Source organism: Cryptomeria japonica, chromosome 4 (genome assembly GCF_030272615.1).
Source record: "Cryptomeria japonica chromosome 4, Sugi_1.0, whole genome shotgun sequence".
In the NCBI taxonomy this organism is placed as follows: Eukaryota; Viridiplantae; Streptophyta; class Pinopsida; order Cupressales; family Cupressaceae; genus Cryptomeria; species Cryptomeria japonica.
This window is the reverse complement of record NC_081408.1, coordinates 78,883,677-78,901,273: the sequence shown is the minus strand read 5'-3', so window position 1 is coordinate 78,901,273 and position 17,597 is coordinate 78,883,677. Positions and strand designations below refer to the sequence as shown.

General features: G+C 34.5%; 1 long non-coding RNA gene across 1 annotated transcript; it reads left to right on the top strand.

The window, feature by feature from the left end:
• Nucleotides 1-356: 356 nt before the first annotated feature.
• On the top strand, nucleotides 357-946 carry LOC131874732 (uncharacterized). The gene is made up of 3 exons (XR_009372119.1): nucleotides 357-564; nucleotides 666-743; nucleotides 875-946. It is a non-coding gene; the product is annotated as an uncharacterized LOC131874732 (long non-coding RNA).
• Nucleotides 947-17,597: the final 16,651 nt, after the last annotated feature.

Here is a 17,597-nt window from a genome sequence, read left to right as displayed (position 1 = left end):
ATTACCCGCGGAGAGTCGCCGCCCCCTAGCACCCAAACCCAAGGTGCATCAGGCTGTCCCAGTAGAGCTGAAAGAGTCGATGGAGCTACAGACTCTTCAGGCGACCACAACATTGACTGGTGCCATCATCCAACATGGGACATCATTAGCACACCCTATTGTATTGGATGATGAGCCATTAGGTGGCGATAGAGAGCCCATCCAACATATGTGTGTCAGTTGCTTGGGGATATACTCAGGGATAGATGATGTAGCCGGTGCAGATGGATCCTCATCTCATCTATGCATGATTTGCAGGAGTAGATGTCAGGCCCACTCGGTTGAGGATTTCACGCTGAAAGATGAGTTGATGGACATGGTGTTTGCCCATGAGCCACAGACATAGGTGTGTTGATTTGAATTCATAGCATTTTATTTATTAGTCACTTTAAATTTGTAATTACATAAATGAATTTTCATTTATACATCGATTTAAATTGAGACAAATAATATGCATTTCAGGATGCAGCAGCGATATCCCATACTCCTCCCCCAGTTACTATAGCTGCAACTTCGATGCCTGAGGTATAAATTTTGTAACATGTTACAATAGAATAGTACACTTTGAATTCAAAAAACTACAATATATACTATCTTTAATGCTTGGTCCAATTTCTGGTTTGTAGGTGTTGACAGGGGACGAAATGTCCCAGATTGATGACATCACGCTCTCAGCGATCGATTTTGGCCTACAAGGCTATACGGTATCATATTTTGTACAACCCTTTTTATGTATTGTTTTGATGGAATATGCAAGTCATTCCATTTTATATTTTTAAAATTATGTTTAATTTATTATCTGTATTGATATCTCATGTTAATTTTGTTTTTTAAGGGTACCCCCTCCGCATCTAGGGCTCGTCCTAAGAAAAAGAATTCCTCGAAGACGCCAAAACATGGGAAGAAGGTAATTGAACACATTTTTAGTTGTACAATTGTTTGAAATTGTTGAAATCAAGTATTAGTTTGGGTTTGTAGATTGATTACTGTTTTTTGTCTATTTTACATGTACAATGACCATTGAGTTGTGGATATGTTGAATGCACCTGATTCGCCTGTGGATCAAGAGAGGGCGGATGTATGTATCTCTAATTTATTTTCTTGATTTCATGATTATATGCACGCGTACATGTGAACTTGTGATATATTATAATCTTATAACTTTTTCATACAGGAAATATCTGTACCTATTTCATCAATGGCGAACCCTCTTCCTTCCACTGGAGAAGCATCTCAGGATCCGGTACACTTTTGTTTGATATGTAAAATTAATTTTTTTTAACCTTCAATACTTATCATTATATTAATTGTATTTAATCTTTGGACATTTTTTGTATAGGTAATAGCGATAGTTTCTACATCGATGGTGAGCCATCCTCAGTCCATTGGAGAAGCATCTTAGGCACAGGTACGCCGTTGTTCTCTATATTAAAGCTTTTAAGTGTTTTTGATATATTTATGTTACTACATTGTATTAATTGTACATTTAATCTACAATAGACTCCTTCGCGGTACAACTATAATGTGGATCCATTTAAGTATGTCTTCAAGAAAACTCCTAAGAGTGACAAGGAGAGGAGAGTGAAGACATTAGCTCCTAGATCAGCCGATGAGGTAATCTATGTTTCAATTGCAAAGGAATTAAAGTTAAATGCATAGTTATGTTGTTAATTGTGAACTATTTTCTACAAAAGAATTCTAACTTGGCTTTTGAATTGTGGTTTTGTAGCCATCTACAGAGCCGTGTACTGCATCGAAGAGGCTTGATTTTGATGATCCACCACAAGTTTAGGATCATATAGTGTTAGTTTTGGTCACAGAATGACCAATACATGTAGATATATTCTACATTTTTATTGTATATCGATTTGGACATGGCATATGCCACATTTTTGTAATACTTGTATTGACTTGGTAGACATGCCTTTTTTTTAATATATATAAATATCGATATTCAATCCAATAAATGTGTACTGAGTTCATTATTTTGTATTCGTTGTATTTTGTGGTTGTCGTTTTATAAATTTAAATGAATATTTATATATGTAATCAACAATATGAATATAAACAACAAAAATATATGATATAAAACATTGCAATCGTGGAATATGATTTGATAAAATTTCTAAAATGTTGAATTAACCCTACAAAACTCCTTGTATTCAGTTCATTATTGTGTATTCACTGTATTTGGTGACTTCCCTTTTATAAATTTAAATGAATATTTGCATATGTAATCAACAATATGAATATAAACAACAAAAATCGATAATATGAATATAAACAACAATATGTGTTTGGTGTGAGAGCACCCTCACCCTCGCAATGGTCAAATTTTGTTCATCGTGTGCACAAACCAACATCGCGAGTGCATCCGGGTGGGCGGGTTTACGCTAGGCATGCCCTTGTCATGCATCCCAGAGCATTGAAACATCGAGAGTCATACCATACCGGTGCGATCTCTCAAGTGCCTTGAGTCCAAAAAATTGTCAAAATTTGACGGACTGTTTCTTCAAATCCAGGATACATATGGTTGATCCATTTGAACTCATGGGGTCATGTGAGGCTCCTCTATAATGGCCTGTCTCAGTTTTTGACGAGTCAGAGCCATTTTCAATTGGTAGCATTTTTTGCCTACTGCAAAAATCGTTAGTTGCATGCAATGCAAAGTTGCTAGATTGGCTAGAATTAATTCGGTTCGTCGTGTGCACAAATTGATGTTGCAAGCTCATTTTGGTGGGCAGGTTTACGCTAGGCATGCCCTTGTCATGCATCCCAAAGCGCCAGAATGTCGAGAGTCATACCATACCGATGCGATCTCTGAAGTGCCCTGAGTCCAAAAAAATGTCAAAATTTGATGGACTATTTCTTCAAATCCAAGACACATATGGTTAATCCATTTGAACCTATGGGGTCACGTGAGGCTCTTGTATAATGGCCTGTATCATTTTTTGACGAGTCGAAGCCATTTTTGATTGGTAGCATTTTTTCGCCTGCTGCAAAAACTGTCAGTTGCATGCAATGCAAAGTTGCCAGATTGGCTAGAATTGATTCGGTTCATCGTGTGCACAAACTAACATCATGAGTGCATCTGAGTGGGAAGGTTTATTCTAGGCATTCCCCTAACGTGCATCCCAAAGTGTCAGAATGTCGAGAGTCATACCGTACAGATGCGATCTCTCAAGTGCCTTGAGTCCAAAACATTGTCAAAATTTGACGAACTGTTTCTTCAAATCCAGGACACATATGGCCGATCCGTTTGAACTCGTGGAGTCACGTGAGGCTCCTCTACAATGGCCTATCTCAATTTTTGATGATTCAAAGCCATTTTCAATTGGTAGCATTTTTTTGCCTGCTGCAAAAAACCGTCAGTTGCATGCAATACAAAGTTGCCAGATTGGCTAGAATTGATTCGGTTCATCGTGTGCACAAACTAACATCGCGAGCATGTTCGAGTGGGAAATTTTATGCTAGGAATTCCCCTATCATGTATCCCAAAGCCTCAAAACGTCGAGAGTCATACCGTACCGGGGCGATCTCTCAAGTGTCATGAGTCCAAAAAATTGTCAAAATTTGACGGACTATTTCTTCCAATCTAGGACACATATGGTCAATCCATTTGAACCCATGGAGTCACATGAGGATCCTTTACAATGTCCTCTCTCAGTTTTTGACGACTCAGATCTATTTTTGAATAGTAGCATTTTTTTGCTTGCTACAAAAATCGTCAGTTGCATGCAATGCAAAGTTGCTAGATTGGCTAGAATTGATTCGGTTCGTTGTGTGCACAAATTGACGTCACAAGCGCATTTGGGTGGGCAGGTTTATGCTAGGCATGCCCCTGTCATGCATCCCAAAGCACCAAAACATCGAGAGTCATACCGTACCGAGACGATCTCTCAAGTGTCATGAGTCCAAAAAATTGACAAATTTTGATGGACTGTTTCTTCCAATCCAGGATACATATAGTCGATCCGTTTGAACCCGTGGGGTCATGTGAGGCTTTGATACAATGTCCTCTCTTAGTTTTTGACGACTCAGAGCCATTTTTGATTGGTAGCATTTTTTCGCCTGCTGCAAAAGTCGTCAGTTTCATGCAATGCAAAGTTGTAGGATTGGCTAGAATTAATTCGGTTCATCGTGTGCACAAACTGACGTCACAAGCGCGTCCGGGTGGTCAATTTTACGATAGGAATGCTTCTGTCGTGCATCCCAAAGCACTAGAATGTCGAATGTCATACCCTACCGAAGCAATGTAGAAGTTGCTTGACAACTTTTTTTGACAACAATGACAATTTTTGCTCAAATTGTATCTAGTCTCAATCTATGACCCCTATGACCCAATAACGACTCAAATAATTCTCCATGATTATACAAGAATCAAGAATGCTCATGATTGACCAGAGACACATCACATATACTCAAAAATTAGTCACAAAACATTGTCACATATTATTCAAAAATTTGCCTCTAAATATGGTCAAATCAACTCTTGGCTATTTGATTATACAAAAAAATGTCTTACAAATCATCTCATGGACTTTTATACAAAATTTGGCATTACAATATGTGCAATTCAACTCATCACCATTTTAATATACAAATAATCTCATGGGCTTTTATACAAAATTTGGCATTACAATATGTGTGATTAAGCTCATCGCCATTTTAATATACAAAATTTGGCATGTACATATGTACAAATCAGCTCATTGCCATTTAAATATACAAAATTATGCCCCTAAACATGTAAAAATCAGCTCATGGGCATTTATATATACAAAAAATGAATATAGAACAATTCGTCGATGATTTATACAAAATTCTCAAAATCATTCTACTCTGAACTGTAGAATCAATCAAATGAGCCTTCAGGATCGGTTCTAACCCGTATTGTGTCAAGTATTGCCTCGTGGTCAGATTCACGAACTTTCCATAAAATCTTGTTATGAGGTCTACCACGGTACTTCATCAAATGAATATTTGTTGCAACGACAAGGTTAGAGAACTGAAGAATATGTCTATGTTTCAAAGTCCTCGAACAACCAAACATCAAAATTCTTGATAGGGTATCTCCGAAGCCATGTTCCTGTCACGACAATAGACCTTATTGGGTACTCAATTCCCTCTCCATCAATGATTGTGGTTGTCAATTTTCTTTTAGGCTCAACACAACGACACAAATAGTAATCTGTTCCTTCTTCATTGTTCTCTTCTGCAACAACTGCATACACATGACCTGCATTTTATAAAGTGTTAATTAATACCAAAAATAAAGTATGATGTACAACAAAATGAACCAAAAAGAATACTTGCAAAAAAATTAACTCAAAAAATCACCTAAATCCACTAGGTCAGATACATGGTCAAAATCCATTGATGTCTCCATCTGGCTCAATTGTAGTGCTTTGGGAATTTGATATGAATCAATGGGAACCAATGGTCTACAAGACCATTTGTCAACCCACTCTTATGATTCACATTATTCCCACAAACAATACATGCATGAAGAGCAAAAACATACCATCTGTCTCGTATAAATTACCAGTGAACTTGAATTTGAACTCATAAATGAGTGCATGTCACTCGATCTTGCAACTGTACAACAATCTAGATAGTTTTCAATGTTAGATTCAGTGATCAACCAAAAATATCTATGAACCATTGATGTACCTCGATTACCTGGACCCATCGTAGACGTACACCATTGCACAATTGTTTCTACATCTATCAACTCAGCACCACCTTCGTACTTCAATTCTTCCCTAGCTAGGGCTCTTTTCACACATGCTCCTGAACAATCGTGCTCTCCCTTACCATGTCCAGCCTTAGTGAAATTCCAAAAATGTTGTACACTGCTTGGCATATGCATACTTGTCAACCAATAAAACATCCTTGCATTCTTGAATTGTGCGGTGCAATTATCTGACCATATTAAGTGTCGGCTGTATCATATGTTCGTTTCCCTTAAACTATCATAGAAAACTTTAAAGCATCCTTGTACAAACTCTGATGAATGAGTACGATCATAACTTATGTAGAAGTGATAGTCTCTTACAACCTTTCTATCCTCCTCTGTGCTATCATCTGCATGCATGAATGCTATATGTACAAAAATAGAAACTTGTGTAGAGTGATAATACATGGATTACACTTCATTTTGAGGTTGTAGTGTATAATTTTCAGCGAAATCAATGATAGAGACAATGGTGCCAAGAGGAAATGTGTCCTTACATAACTTGAATTGCTCATCTAACCATCGAGCTCTATGTGTATGCATTATGTACTCATAAACTAGTTTCTCTTGAAACATTTTCATAAATTGAGCTACACATATATCATTTTTCACTAGCTCACATCTCTTCAAATCTTTTCCATCTTTAACTCCATATGTGACTGTCTTATATTTTCTAAAAGAAACTAGTTTCGTACCAATTTCATGTGTGCTCTCCAAATGTACGCATCTTGGTAAACATTGCAAACCACCACATATAGAACAAGAACCTTCCAAACAAGGCATCTTATAATAAATGCAACCATCATGTCTATTACATAGCACAGTTGAAATAAATTCTCTTACTGACTTAGGAGGTGCTTGTATATTACATTCCTACAAAACATCCTTAGTGTGAAAAGTAGAACAAATATGATGAAAAATATCACAATGCATGGAAAATTCAATATGCATCCTACAACAACACGTGGTGCGTACATGATTAATCTTAATATAAAAAGGTTTTGCCATTTCAAAAAATCTTTGAGAAATTCTTATTTGAGGAAACTTTTGGAGGAATCTTTCATAAAATTTAGTTTGAGTCATATCCAAATAGTGTTTGGCATGTGGCTCATGATTTGTAGACCCAATTCGCCTTCTAACAACATCTCTTTGGTTGGGCGAAACTCTTGTGTTGTCATGCCAAATTTTTTCAATTAATGTTTTTAGTGCATCAACAACAACCTTGTCTTTGCGTAGTCTACCCGAGAATGCCCAAAGAGAATTATTGTTAGGTTCCTCTATTTTTTCCCCCCTCTTTAATGCTTTACTTAATGTTGTTTTACTAACATTTAATGAATTACTTGGTTTGCTTATCAAACGATCTTTTTTTATTTTCTTGCTCATTACGGTTGATGTAATGACACGTCGAGTAGCATTAGAATCTTTAGTATGTGACTTTGAACCAATATCTTGATATGCATCAAATAGATTTCTCACAATAGTTCTTTCACTGTTACTTTCAGATGATCTTAGGCCTAGGATTTTCATTGTCTCTCTAAAATTCAAAATTTTAATCATTTGAACAATTAATTGACATCTTGCGGTTTGATTTAAGTTATTAAAATAAATTTTCCATATTCTTTTAAACATTCTCCTACAAGTTCGTTCATTCATTTTATTGGGCATTGACTTCAATATATTCTCATCAATGTCAATTAGATACTTTGGTTTCCTACGAGTGATTCTAGGAGGTGTTAACATCAGTGCATTATGTACATTCAATTCATCAAGTAGAGAAGGCGTAATATGTTCATCATTTAATTGATTATTCAATGCACTATCTTCTTCAATTGCATTAGGTTAAAACGGTAAATCAAATGCCTCTTCTTCAATTGTATTAGGTTATTCTCATCAATGTCAATTAGATACTTTGGTTTCCTACGAGTGATTCTAGGAGGTGTTAACATCAGTGCATTATGTACATTCAATTCATCAAGTAGAGAAGGCGTAATATGTTCATCATTTAATTGATTATTCAATGCACTATCTTCTTCAATTGCATTAGGTTCAAACGGTAAATCAAATGCCTCTTCTTCAATTGTATTAGGTGCATTATATTCATTTGGTAAATCGAATTGAGATGTTGAGGATGACATACCTTCTTCTCCCATTGTTCTTATGTCACACAATTTCTTCATACGCTGCCTTTGTCTTTCCTTTTGAGCCTCTCATTGTTCCATCATTCCTCACTTGTTCTTTCCCATGGTTGATATCGGTTGTCCTAAATAGAATCATATTATATATATATATATATATATATATATATATATATAAACAAAAGTTCATAAACAAACAAATAACCATAAATATGCATCTTATCACTATTTTTTGGAATCAAACTATTAAACAATCACAATACTATTGACAAAAACTAATAAGAACAACAATTCAATCATTTGAAATCATGCAAAAACAAAAAATTCACTTACTTCTATGTATAAAATAGTGATAGAAGTGCAGACACAGTTCTAGTGGGGCCTTCAATGACCTCAAAAATCTTTTGAGGCCGTTGAGGCTCTTGGGCAACTAAAACTATGTCTATAAATCGCGTATGCGCTACATTAATAACCGCATATGCGTTGTTAGTCCATAAAATGTTGACAAGCCCAACAGTATTCTTCTTTCCCATTTTGGACTAATAAGTAGCATGTACATGCTCCTAAGCCTAAAAAATGTTATCGCATGGTAACGAATAATGGGCTTAGTACAAGTAATAAGTACCACATATGCACTCCTTTGCCTTAAAAAAGTTATGGCAGTGCAGTGAACTAATAGTTTTAGTACCCCGTACACGCTATTGGTAGTAGAAAAGATGTGAATGAAAAGGGAGAGAGAGAGAGAGAGAGAGAGAGAGAGAGAGAGAGAGAGAGAGAGAGAGAGAGAGAGAGAGGAGAGTAGGGTGGAGGGAGAGAGGAGGGGGGTGGAAGGGAAGGAGGGAGGGAGAGAGGGAGAGAAGAGGGTGGGAGAGAAGAAGGGGTATGGAGGAAGGGAGAGGGAGAGTAGGGGGGGAGGGAGGGAGAGGGAGGGAGAGGGAGAGAGAGAGAGGGAATACTAAATCTTCTAGTGCTCACTCTAAACTATCTTTTTTCCAAAGGATTTGTCAAAATACTAAATCTAACTATGACTTTTTTGATGTGCATGTAAGACACTATGTTATGTTTTTCAGAAAAAATCAGGGTCAGTTTTTCGTGCGTGAAGGATTTGACCCCCTTAATCTTATCCAATTTTGATAACGTTTAGTAATTTGGAAACTAGATTCAGAGTACTACAATATTTGTTCTTTGATTATCTTCATATCTTGAGTGGATGACTTTCAAATTTTGCCTCCAAGTTCAGATTCACCTGATTTCAGAAAAAAAGTGTCCACTTATACCCCCATTTTTGACCACCATCTTTGTGCACTTACCCTATTCAACATAGATATTATTTATGAGGTCTATTATTGTGGGTCGTTAATGAGGTTTTTTGAGTCAATTACCATGTTTTAATTACAAAAATAGACCCCTAGGGTCTATACCCTTGAGGTGGGGGCCTATTGGGTATGAAATAAAGGCTCTAGGACTTGTTTTCACTCTCCAAAAGTCCTCATTAAAATGAGTGACGAATTTGGAGGATAGATGAGTTGAGGGTACCCACTCCACCCCCATACCTCATTTATGAGGGAAGACTTTGGGAAATGGGGTGTCCTAATTGTTGTCCCCTATTAAATGAGGAGAAGACATCATGGAGAAAGAGGATAGAAAGGTGACAAGTGTCACCTCCCCATCCAAGTCTTCCAGATTAATCTCCCTTATATTGGGTTTGTGAAGAGGGAGTTGGTTGTTACCCACTTCTCCTTTTGGAGAACTCTTGCAGGATTTTTGGAGAAAGGAGATAGATTGGAAGGATGGAAGGAGTCCATCCTAGGAGAGATAGAGGTCAAAATGCACATGTTTAGAGAGATAAGTTCTCCATTTCCTCTAATCCATTTTTTTTATTGTTACAAGTTTGAGATGTAGTGTTTATGTGGAGAAAAATATTAGAATTATGTAAGAGTTTTAGTTGTTTAGAGTAAATTTGTGGAGTATGTGAGACCCTGCTATCTTGGGTCTAAATAAATCTTCTTGCTCGGGGGTATGGCTAGAGCCAACGAGGCTCCATGACGCCATTATGGTTGGGAGGAGAGCAAGCCTTGTTTTTGTGGTTTTCCCATTGACATACCATTATAAAGAAATTATTTGATGTTATTGAAATTAGTAGATGTGAGATTTGTCTATGTATTTTCTTTTGTTTGAAGGCTTCCTTAAAAGATAATGTAGAATATGTATATTATACATATTCTTGGATATGGAAGCAAGAAAAGATAATGGAATAAAATAGGAGGAGATACATATATACTATAGTATAAATGCAAGACATTAGATGGGTAGTTTAATCAGATAAATACAATCTTACCAATCTTACCAAGTCTCTAATATTGAGATAACATCCAATAATAATGCGCATGTCATTAACTATAACCCTGTAAAAAGGGAATTAATTCTTATCTGTAAGTGAAATATAGAAAGGGGGATTAAGACCCTTAAATAGTTAAGATGTGAAATTTATCTCTAAATGGAGGTTTTCCTTTGACTTGAAGTATTTTCTTTTTAACCTTTCCTATAACCTTGCAGTTCAGGTTTAAAACTAAAACATCCACTCTAAAATACAATAAAACAAATCAAAGATTTAAGCTAAGGGAGAGAAACTGCTAATGTGATTGGAAATTGGAAGCTGTATGAGTATAATAATAATAACTCTACTTCAGGTCTTGCATCGCTGTCCATTCACTTCCATTAACAAGTTAACATCATGGTATTAATTTGCAGTTAGACAGGAAATATGAGGATCTCATGGTGACAATAATTATAGTGAGTAAAAGAAATAACTGTCTGTTAGCAGTGTTAGAAGTAACAGCTGCAAATACCATATTTTAGAGAGAATAATATTAATGAATAGTAGAAAGAATGGTTTGGAGGAAATATTAATAGCATAATATTAAAATTATTAATATGTTCTTAGTGTGAATGAATGGCAATCGATGTATCAATATAATATTTATGAGTGTGAATGATAATAGATCATTTCTATTTCATGATTTGATTTTTATTCATTTAACAAAAATAAAAAGAATGAAAACTTATTTTCTTACTGTATCAAATTTATTAGAAAATTATAATAGAACAATTTCTATTATATAACTCAATTTTTGTTCATAAAAATAGAATGAAATTTTACTGTTCTTTATCTTACAAAAACTATTATTAGAAATAATAACATAATCATTTTCCTTATATAAAAATAATTTTATCTCATAAAATTAGAAAGAAAATTCATTTTACTTTATCCTATAAGATAGTTAGGAAACCACAATAGAATCATTCCATTTTACTCTAATTTTTTTGGTTTCAAATTAGAATGAATATTCATTTTAGTTCATCCCATAAAATAATTGAGAAATAACAATAAAGTTATTCTTTATTATGGTGTGATTTTTGTTTAAATTGTTTATTTTATTCATTTCTACGAATTGTAATAACTTTGAATATCAATATGAAATATAGAAATTTTGTAATTTACTTATGAGTTAAAGAAATCATAATACAATATTTTGAGGGACAAAATTAATGATGATTCTATTAGAATAAGCAGATTTAAGAAATTGACTTTGGGATGATATAAGCAATGGAGGCTATTATGAAAATAAAATGGGTATCAAGGATGTCCATCTCAGGAAATAATAAATGGGTGATTTATTTTTGTAGATGGTTGGCTAAAATAAATTAACTAATTAGAGTGGTTGATACGTTTCCCAACAATATTAGTAGGCTTAATATGGGTATTAAGGTTACTAGTTATAGTTGAATATTAAAAATGATAAAATGTATGTTTTGTCAAATATTCAACACCTATGGAATTAATAGATAAGTGTACTATTGTATGTACAAAGAAATCCATAAGTTATTCATTCATTTAAGTATAATTGGTCAACAAAAAAAAAAAGTTAGTTATGTTTCAACAAAAAAAAATAAGTTAGTTGCGTTTTGCTTAAGTGTAAAATTTTGGGCATGACACAACCATATTATCAATCCTTAATCTCCATAATGTGTGGCTAATAACGAACATTCTCCAGCCTACTTTGGTAAGAAGCAAGATGAATACAAGTACAATGAGTTAGAGAAATGTCCATGGTACTTATCTTTCCCATGCTCTCTACACAAAATGTATGTTTGTCAAAGAGCTCTAATTTTTTTATGATAACTTGGATATCTACACCAAGTAAGAGTATGCCTACATATTTGAGTTTATGAATAGGAGATCAACTTGGATGTTTGATTTAGTTTTATTACAAATTTTGAACAATTTTGTTTGTTGTAGGACATTTTTCTTAAGAGAAATTACCTTTCATTCCATATTTTTATTCACATTATGCATCAAACACCATTGGCATTAGACATAATTTGTTCAACAACTAGTTTATCATTTCCCATATTTGTCATTTCTTTCAGTTTTTTGTCCAATCTCAACAAATTTGCTTCTTGTTTTAATGTTGTAATTCCATCATCAACATTTTTTTTCTTATGTCCACATTATCATATAGTGGCCTCCTTAATGAACTCAGGTGATTTGTTCATGATCTCATCAACCCAAACTTCAATAGTTTGGCCATGAAATTTGTAGTTGTGGACTTTTTCAATGATTTCCTTCCTATTCTCTCTCTCTCTCTCTCTCTCTCTCTCTCTCTCTCCACTTCTTATTTGGTTCCTTGTTCCACATAACCCATACGGGTTATGTAGAACTAAGGCCAAAACTTCTAGTTCTACATAACCCATACGGGTTATGTAGAACTAAGGCCAAAACTTCTAGCTCTACATAACCTGTACGGGTTATGAGAAATTGTGAATGCTCTTATTAGGTTTCCATAACCCGTATGGGTTATGGGAAAATATTAATATATTTTAGTCCCAACGGCCTAAAAACTAGCATTGCAAGTTGTTTGAAGGCCCCACTACTTTTGCACATGATTTTCTGGGATAGTAACAGTCAAGTTTTTCATGTTTTTTTTTGTCACTTTTGCTTTGAAATGATTGATTTGTCTTGTATATTGGATTGTTTTTGAAGTTATTTTATCATTGTTACTTTAGATTATAACAAAATGATGATCATTTTTTTTTTAAAGTTATTTTATTATTGTTACTTTAGATTATAACAAAATGATGATCATTTGTTGTTTTTTTGCTATTTGATTGTGGATTGTCATCATTATGTTATGTGTAGGACAATGGGAAAGAACAAGAGAGGAACAAATGAACAAAGAGAGTTAGCAAAGGAAATACAAAGGGAGTGTATGAGGAGATTATGTGAAGGTACGCCATCTAATGCACTTAATGAAAGTGATGAACATTCAACAATTGAAATTGATATGATGAATGCACCAAATCAAAATGATTAACATACACTAATTCAAATGCATATGATGAATGCATCTAATGAATACAATGAACATACACCATTTGAAAATGATTCGGTGAATGCACATGTTAATAAAATTAAAGAAGATATACCATTTGAATTTGATGTGATCAATTTACATAATGCACCTAATGAAAACAAAGACCATGTACCAATCTTAGCACCTCTTAGAATAATTCATAGAAAACCAAAGTTCCTAATAGATATTGATGAAAATATTGTGAAGCCAATGCATGATAAAATTTCCAAAAGAACTTGTAGAAGAATGGTTAGAAGATTTTGGAATAACTATTTTGGAAACTTAAATCAAAGTGGAAGATGCCAATTAGTTGTTGAAATGATTAAAAATCTGAAATTTAGAGAGACAATGAAAATTTTGGGGTTAAGAACATCCAAAAATAATAGTGAAAGAACCATTGTGAGAAATCTTTTTGATGCATACCAAACCATTGGTTCGAAATCATGCACTAACGATGCTAATGTTACTCGTCGTGTCCTCACATCAACCATAATGGGAAAGGAAATGGAAAAATCTTGTTTGATAAGCAAAACAAGCAAGTCATTAAGGATAAGTAGAACCACATTACACTATGCCTTAGAGAGGTGAGAGAATCCTAACAATAATTCTCTTTGGGAATTCTTGGGTAGAACCCACACAAGGACAAGGTTGTTGTTGATGCACTAAGAACATTAATTGAGAAATATTGGCATGACAACACAAGGGTTTCACCCAACCAAAGAGATGTTGTTAGATGGAAAATTGGAATTAGTAATCGTGAGCCACATCCAAAACACTATTTAGATACAATTCAAACACAATTTTATGAAAGGTTTCTTCAAAGCTTTCCTCAGATTAAAATTAGTCAGAGATTTTTTGAGATGACAAAACCATTTTATGTTAAGATTAATCATGCACGTACTACATGTTGTTGTAGGGTCCTGTTGAATTTTCCATGCATTATTTTATTTATCGCTATATATGTTGTACTTTGTACACTAATGATGTTTTGGAGGAATGTGGTCTACAAGAACCTCCTAAGTCATCGAGAGAATTTATTTCAAGTGTACTATGTAGACGAGATGATAGGTGCATTTACTATAAGATGATGTGTTTGAGAGGTTTTTGTCCTACATGTGGTAGTTTGCAACAATTGCATAGATGCCTACATCTAGATAGCACACATGAAATTGGTAAGGAACTAGTTTCTATTGGAAAATACAAGTTAGTCACATATGGTGTTAAAGATGGAAAATAATTAAAGAGGTGTGAGTTAGTGAAAAGGGATATATGCGTAGCTGATTTTATGAAGATGTTTCAAGAGAAACTAGTGTATGAGTACATAGGTCACACACATAGAGCTAGGTGGTTAGATGAGTAATTCAAGTTGTGTAAGGACACTTTCCCCCTCGTCACTATTGTCTCTGTTGTTGATTTTGCTGAGAATTATAAACTAAAGCCACAAAATGAAGTACAATCTATATATTACCACTCTACATAAGTTACAATTTTTGTACACATAGCATTCATGCATGCGCATGATAGCACCGAGGATGACATAAAGGTTATAAGAGGATATCACTTCTATATCAGCGATGATCATACTCATTCCTCAGAGTTACAAGGATGCTTTACGGTCTTCTATGATAGTTTAAGGGAAAGAGATATAAGATACAACCAACACTTAATATGGTCATAAAATTACACTGCACAATTCAAGAATGCAAGGATGTTCTACTGGTTGACTAGGATGCATGTGACAAGTGATGTGCAAAATTTTTAGAATTTCAATGAGGCAAGACATGGAAAGGGAGAGCATGATGGTGGGTGAGCATGTGTGAAAAGAGCTCTTACTAGAGAGGAGATGAAGTACGAAGGTGGTGCAATGTTAATAGATGTAGAAACAATTGTACAATGGTGTAACTCTACGATGGGACCGGGTAATGAAGGTAAGTCTATGGTTTCTATATATTTTTGGTTAATACATGAATCTAACATTGAAAACTATCTAGATTGTTGTACACTTACAAGATCAAGTGACATGCATTCATTTAGAAGTTCAAATGCTGCATCACTAGTTATTTATACTAGACAGATTGCATGCTTTTTCTCTTTGTATATGCATTTTTTGTGGGATCAATGTGAATAAAAAGAGTGGGTTGACCAATGGTTTTGTAGAGATTTGCAAACCCTAGATACATATCAAATTCCTAGAGCACTACAAATGAACCAGATTGAAGCATCAGTGGATTTTGACCATGTATCAAACATAGTTGAACCAAGTAAAGGGTTACAATTTGTTACTTGGGTAAAATCAAATTTAAGCTCAATTTATTAGTATTAACTTATGTTGATTTTGGTATTAACTTATATCATTCTATTTAATGTAGGTCATGTATATACAGTTATTGCAGATGAGAACAATGAAGAAGGAACACATTATTTTTTGTGTCATTGTATTGAGGCAAAAAAGAAATTGACTTCTATAGTGGTTGATGGACAAGGTATTGAGTACCTAATAGGATCTGTTGTTGTGACGGGGACATGGCTTAGAAAGTACCGTTGTTGTGTCGAGTTGTATTGAGACCTCTTAAACTCATTTATTTATCAGCCGTTGTATTGATTTTGGCATTAAATTATCCTTCTATAAAATACAGGTACCCTATCAAAAATTCTAATTTCTGGTTGTTTGAGGACTTTGAGACACATAGACATATTCTTCATTACTCAAACCTTCTTGTTGCAACAAATATTCATTTGAATAAATATCCTAGTAGACCTCTTAACAAGGATTTGTGGAAAGTTTGTGAATCTGACCACGAGGAAATACTTGAGACACTAAGGGTTAGAGCTGATCCAAAAGGTTCACTTGATTGATTTTGGGTCATCTAGAAGAATAATTCTATAATATGGTAGAATAATTTTGACAATTTTATATATATCTTTTGCGAAATATTTTAACTTCGCTTTTTTGGATGTGCTCTACATGCATATGAGCTATAATGTGCATATGTAGATGCCAAATTTTGTATATAAAAACATCAATGAATTGTAATGTGCATATCTAGATGCTAAATTTTGTATTAAAAAAACAATGAGTTGTAATGTGCATATCTAGATGCTAAATTTTGTATTAAAAAACCAACAACGAGTTGTAATTTGCATATTTAGATGCAAAATTCTGTAAATATAAACAGTAATGAGCTTGATCATTTATATTAGATGCCAAATTTTATATGTAAAAGTGCCCATGGGGCTGATTTGAAAATTTTGAGAGCCCAAATTTGTACATTTGATTATAAATACATTTGTAATAAATTTGTACCATTTGATTATAAATTTGTACTATTTGATTATAAATAAAAGTGTCTGATTCTAACATATGTTAAATAACTTGCAAATGGGTATCTGAATATGCAATTAAATTTTTAAGTGTTTTGGGAAAATTTTGAGTTATTGTTGAATTACCCGATTTGAAGGGCTAGTAGGAATAAGCCTCCTAAGTGCAGTTTTATGTATTGGGAATTGAATCAGTCAACTTGGGAATGTGAAACCTTGTGTCAGGGTGTCATAGGTGTGTTAAACCCCTGAGTTATGTTTGGTTAAGCCGTTGAAGTTGAAAACCCCATTTGAGTGGTAGGGCGATGCCTTGAGTGTGCATTAAGACAAGATGTGAAAGGGTGAGAAACCTAGTATTGGATGATTGGAGTTTGATTCTATTTAGGTCAATTGAGTCTAATTAGAAGAAGGCACAAGGATCTGCATTAATAAGTGCCACGGTCTCCAAATTACATGATGTCAAAGTTTGACCATTTTTTCCACTTTGAGCGCTCAAGGGAAAGCATTGCTATGAGGTGACTCAGAATGATTAGACGTCTTGGGGAGTGAGACAAGGGCACACCTAGTGTAAACCTGGCCATTTGGATGCACTCACATAGAAGGTTCATTCCCACGACGAGTAGAATGAAAGATGCACTATTTTTCCACCTTTCACTGATGATTTTTGATACGACAAAAATAATCTCACCACAAGAAAACATAATTGAGTTGTCCAAAAATGAGAGAGGCTTTTTTAGACAAAAACAAAATGACCTTGTCGGTTCAAATGCTGCATCAATAAGTGCCACGGTCTCTGAGTTATGTGACGTCAAAGTTTGACCATTTTTTCCACTTTGAGTGCTCAAAGGAAAGTTTCACTATGTGGTGGCTCAGAATGGTTAGACATCTTGGGGAGAGATACAAGGGCACACCTAGTGTAAAACCAACCTCCCGGATGCACTCGCATTGATGGTT